This window comes from Lactuca virosa, chromosome 4 (genome assembly GCF_052849685.1).
Source record: "Lactuca virosa cultivar CGN04683 chromosome 4, Lactuca_virosa_CGN04683_v6, whole genome shotgun sequence".
In the NCBI taxonomy this organism is placed as follows: domain Eukaryota; kingdom Viridiplantae; phylum Streptophyta; class Magnoliopsida; order Asterales; family Asteraceae; genus Lactuca; species Lactuca virosa.
In genome coordinates this window covers 93492768-93498456 of record NC_136429.1, presented here as the reverse complement: position 1 = coordinate 93498456, position 5689 = coordinate 93492768, and positions in this window count along the sequence as shown.

Here is a 5689-nt window from a genome sequence, read left to right as displayed (position 1 = left end):
CCATCCTTTTGGAGTTGGCCTATGTGCTTCTTGTTGACATGTCCAAGACGACAATGCCATAAGCATGCTTTATCCAAATCATTGGAAGAATCAATATGTAACACATTATTTCGTAGGTTATCTACAACATTCACAGTTTCATATACACCATTGCAAGGTAATGCTTCAAAATAAAATACACCATTACAATAAGCATAAATACCACCATTTTCATTATTAAAAGAAAAGGTAAAACCTTGTTTGTATAAACTATGAAAGGAAATAATATTTCTCGCCATATCGGCTGAGTAACAGCAATTATTCAAATCCAAATTCAATTTATTACCAAGCAATAAAGAATAAACTCCAATCTTGGTCACATGTGACACTTTCCTATTTCCCATGATTAAGTTTATCTTCCCGTGCTCCACATCCCTACTTCTTTTTAGTCCCTGCAAATCAGAACAAATGTGAATACCACAACCTGTATCAAGAACCCAAGAATTAGCATGTGATAAATTATTAGATTGAATAGTGTAAATACCTGCAAAGGAAGGCTTGATCTTGTCATGCCTTATGTCCTGCAAGTACTTGGGGCAGTTTCATTTCCAATGCCCATTTTCATGACAGTGGAAGCACTCTGCTTCCTTAGGATTGGAAGAGGGATTAGCAGAACCAACTTTGGCCCCTCTTGAAGAGGAACCATCAAGAGACTTTCCCTTGCGGCTCTTTGAGGGAGCCTTCCTCTTCTTTCCCTTCCCATTCCCTATTGCCAGAACAGGGGCAGAAGTAGTAGTAGGAGTAGACACAAACGACTTGCCTTTAAGGTTGCTTTTTGCAATCCTTAAAAGCCCTTAAAGCTTGCTAAGAGTGACCTCCTCCTTGTTCATATGATAGTGTTTGATTAGATGTATAAGCCCATAACTATTATTGGTATGTACTTGACCCGAGAGTAGCATGGTCCATTTGGGTTGCATATCATCAGGACAATTTGTTAGGATGGACTTTTGAGAGAAGATGTTATATATGATTTATTAATATATTATAAGCTATAATATATTAATATGAAATCATATGAGTTAATTAGTATTGATCAAGAATTAATTTGGAAATTAATTTGGTGATCAAATGAGACTAATTAAATCTATGGGGACTAATTATGTTAATTAGTTATATTTATATATGTTGGGCTTATGATCCATGTTGGACTAAGTTTATGTATGGATACATAAAGAGTTGGGCCACATGAACCATGGATCATAAGACCAATGGGTATGGATTTGGGTTATATCCATGACCCTAGAAATCCCACATATAAATACATACTTCATTGCCCACAATCGTGACTAGTGCATTTCTTGGAGTTCATGGTGTTTTTGGGTGTATGAAATTCTCTCTCAAGTTCCTCCTTTGTCCATGATGTGTTGTGATTCCACTTGAGGCTTCCACACTATTGGGGATAAGCTCTTAAGGCTAGATACATCAAGACTTCAAGCTCCACAATAAGGTATGTTATCCTAACTAGATTCTTGTGTTGTATATGACAATTGTATGCTAGTTATAGGTAATACCTTGGAAAGTTCATATTTGCATGTATAATAGAGAAAACATAGATCCAAGGTATTTAGGGTTGCATGTACACCTTAGGAGTGTTAGAATGCTCAAAACCCAACAGTGGTATCAGAGACAAGGCTTGTTTTCACTTATACTTGATGCAAAATGATTTTTCGAAGCCAAGAAACTGTCCAGACTGAAAACTCGACGAGTTCTGGCCAAAAACTCGACGAGTTCATGTGCAAAAGCATGAACTCGATGAGTTTGTCTGCCAGAATGCATATCTTCATGTTTTTTTGCTGGAATTGGACTAGGAACATTACCATAATCTGTTTTTGAACCTATAAACCTGTTTTTGATGTGGTAATGATCATTCTAATCCAATTCAAAAGATAATTGTCAAAAGTTTCATGTTTTGTATTAGTTTAATGGTTAGGCTAATTACATGAAAATTGTTTGATTTGAATTGTCTTGTTCATATGAGTTTAATCAAGATTATGAGTATTGTTAGATATGTTTGTGATAGTTGTTTTTGATCCAAATTGATCTAAAAGTTATTCATAAAAGGTGTTTTTGTAACTTGTCCTCAAGTTATATGAAAAGTCTCATTAATGAATTTTATTAAAAACATAGGTTATGAACTTGAAAAGTCTTTTCTCCATAAATTGTTTTATGACCTCCATAGCTTGTCCTCAAGTTATAGATTTCCAAGAGTCTCTTCATTAAAAGTTTTAAAACCTATATTAAACTCATATGTTATGAAATTGAAGAGTTTTGAAAAGTTTCAAAACTTGCGCTCAAGTTTTGGAATTTGCAAATTTACCTCCCCATGTATACTTTAATTCCAAATTAAACCTTAGAATTTTAAAAGTTTAAAATTCAACCCTTATACTATTATTATAATTTAATTATATAGATATGTGTAAGATAAAGTCAATCTTACCATTAGTAGGCCTCATTCACGAAGCCGGTCCCTAAGGGGGGTATAAGGTTACTTCCTATAAAATGGCAGTTTAATGGGTGTCCACTCTCACCCACCGCTTCCTTGACTGGTGAAGGGTCGTTAGTCGAACAGGTAGGAAAGGACTATAATTATCCCTTCATTAAAAGTATAATGATAAATACTAAGTAACTAAACACTTATAAATTCCCAATCTTAGTTACCTCGGAAAATGTGAAATGGTGCTAACCCATGAAATTACACTTTGCACCTTTGTTAAGTCGTTAGTGGAGCGTGTGTGGTTAACCGACATACTAACATGGGACTGACAATGTGTGGCAAAGGGTAACTTAAGTTTTATCATAGATTGGTGGAGCGCGTGTGGTTAACCGGCACATCAATTAGGTGATAAAATTAAGGGTACCAAGTCAATTTGCATGGTTATTCACACCTTGTTTGTGATCCTCGGCATCCCAGTCACAAACTTGAGAGGGCACAATCGAGATTTAAACATGCCATTGAAAGTTCAATGTATCTCAAAAGATCTAGGAGTTTCAAATCCAATTAAAACTTAATTCAATTTCGTTTTTTATGGTGGAAATTGGTAAATCGTCATTTACCTACCTTCAAATATTTTGTAGCTTGGATTACGGCATCCCTCTTCCAAGTTATAAAATAGTTTGTTGGGTCCTAGCCTTAATATTTCATATTGGGTGTTATATTAAGGACTTAAATCAATTTAACTTGAATTTCTCCCATTATAGATGTCTAGTTTAGACATTTATGGTTTTCCTAAATCTTTAGGAACAAGCTTCCTAATGAAGATGATATCCCAAATGGCAATGAAGGTGAAAGATCAATCCCTTTGTTGTGCATTAATGGGACTAGAAATCATACTTCACTTTCTCTAACTCCTACAATAATTCTCCCTATCCCACAAAGTTTCAAGACTTGAAAAGTTCTAAGTCACTCAATACCTATTGGCAAGCAAAGTCTATATGTGATTACATCTAGAGATTAAGTCACATATTGGCAAGCTGGGAGAGTCGGGTGTCGAAGTCCCGAGGTAACTGGCTATTGACTTGGTTCTTCAGTCACTCCCTGATGATAGACCACGACATGACCCTTAATGATCTTACCTATTTGCTTGATGCTGCTAAATCAGCAATGATTTGGAGCACTGGAAAAGCAAATATAGACTGGAAGATCTACTTCTCAAACCTATTTGGACATTGACAATTGTGACATTGGAAGTCAAGAAAAGCTTTCTCTTCCCAATGGAAAGGGATCGGCCATGGTCAATTCATTTGACTGATGGTAAAGAGAAAGGCTAAGTCTGAGACAATGAAGTGTACCATTTCCAAAGGGTCCATATGTTTCTTTTGCCAAAAGAAGGGGTATTGGTTGCGAAGCTGCCCAAATTTACCTAAAAGTTCATAAGGATTGTAAAGTCAAAAATATGTTTGATTCTACTTTTGGTAAAGTCCATTATCTAACTCTATTAAGTTTCTATTTGGGGATTCTTAATACATGATGTAATGTAATTACATTTTGATGTATTGGAGAATCAAAGGAAACTTAAAGAAAGAGTGTGCTGATTCTGATCGCGAAGATGGATTTCGATCGCATGGTTCGATGATCAGAATTTTGAGCTGCTGCTTAAGAGTTATGATATATTGCTTAGGAATAGATAACAACATGTTTTTCATATGTATTTGCATTGTAAGGATAAGATTTTTCCGCAAAGTTTAAAAATAAAAGAAAATTTTGATTTATTTATTTTAAGTATCCTTACAATGGTATTTGTGAAAAATTGTTGTTTATATGCTTCCATTGATAAGCAATATTGGAAAATGGATTTGATTCTTTCATTTGTGGTAGTGTCATAATTTACCAAATAAGGAAAGATTCTCATCACCCAAATTTCAATTGGATTGAAACTTGGAATCATGCAACTTGTATTGTGTGATGAATGAGAATTTTCATCTTTGGTAAATTAAGACTAAGTCTTTGTTCACATGTATATGTGAGTCAAGAGAAGTACTAAAGGATTGGGGTGCACTAGGTTGTACGCTGATTAGGTCCACCACAAAGATTGATAAGATTATTCGTTATGATTTACTAAAGTTTAGTAAATGTGGTTATGCTTACAAGTTTAAGTATAATTCTGGATCATTGGAAAAGTCTCAATAATAGACAAGATGAATAAGAAGAATCAAAGTAGGTAGAAAGATAAAAGTTTCTCCAATCTGAAAAGATGGGAGAGTACTTGAGTATCTTGTTTTATGATCATCTTAGTGATTACAAAACCATATCACAATTGATCCTCTAAAGACACCTTAGTGCATTTGTTTGGCTAAGGAGAGGAATCGTGAATTGTTGAAATGGTTAAATCAAAAGATAAATCATACTTCGTTCCAAAATCAAGTCTTACAGTCATACTCCAAGATTGAGTCTAGAGTGACATAATCTTAAGAAAGGTTTAAAACATTTGTCAAATGTAGAGTAAAATGTTTTCTTACTTTTGTACATTTGAAATTGGTAAGTTGTGATGTTTTGGATAAAACAAAGACCAACTAAGACCAATTGTGAGAAGTGTTTTAACTTGATAAGAATCCGCACTAGCTCTTAAATATTTGTTTTGTCAAGGAATGGTTCTTGACAAGAGAATCTTATATGTCAAGAGGACAGTGGGAGTCTTAAAAGATCTTAAGATAATTTCAAGAACTAATCAAGAGTATTGTTAATCACTAGCACACAACTTGAGGTTTGCAACCTATCGTGTTGACATATTTTTGTTTCTGTGCCCATTCCAGTCAAAGTTGAATGTGCATGTGAGTTCTATGAGTTCTCAATTGTTTACATAACAACTTGGAAGCAATGGTAGGCCCTTGTGCTACCAGGAGGCAGGAAATTAAGATTGAACAAGTTCTGTCCATATGAATTTGGATTTGTCACTAACCTTGTCTTATGATTATGGTTATGACAAATTCACATGGATAGGAACACTTACACCATAAAAAAACTAAGTGTCATAAGGTTTCTATCCGATTCATGAAAATGATGGTGAGGAAACGCTTTCGCTAAGTAGATTTTAAGTAGATAGTAATTGTGATCATTGCATTCTCAAAGTCATTAGTGGAGCGCGTGTGGTTAACCGGCACACTAACATAGACTTGTGAGAATGGAAAAAGGTCTAAACATTATGATTAGGGC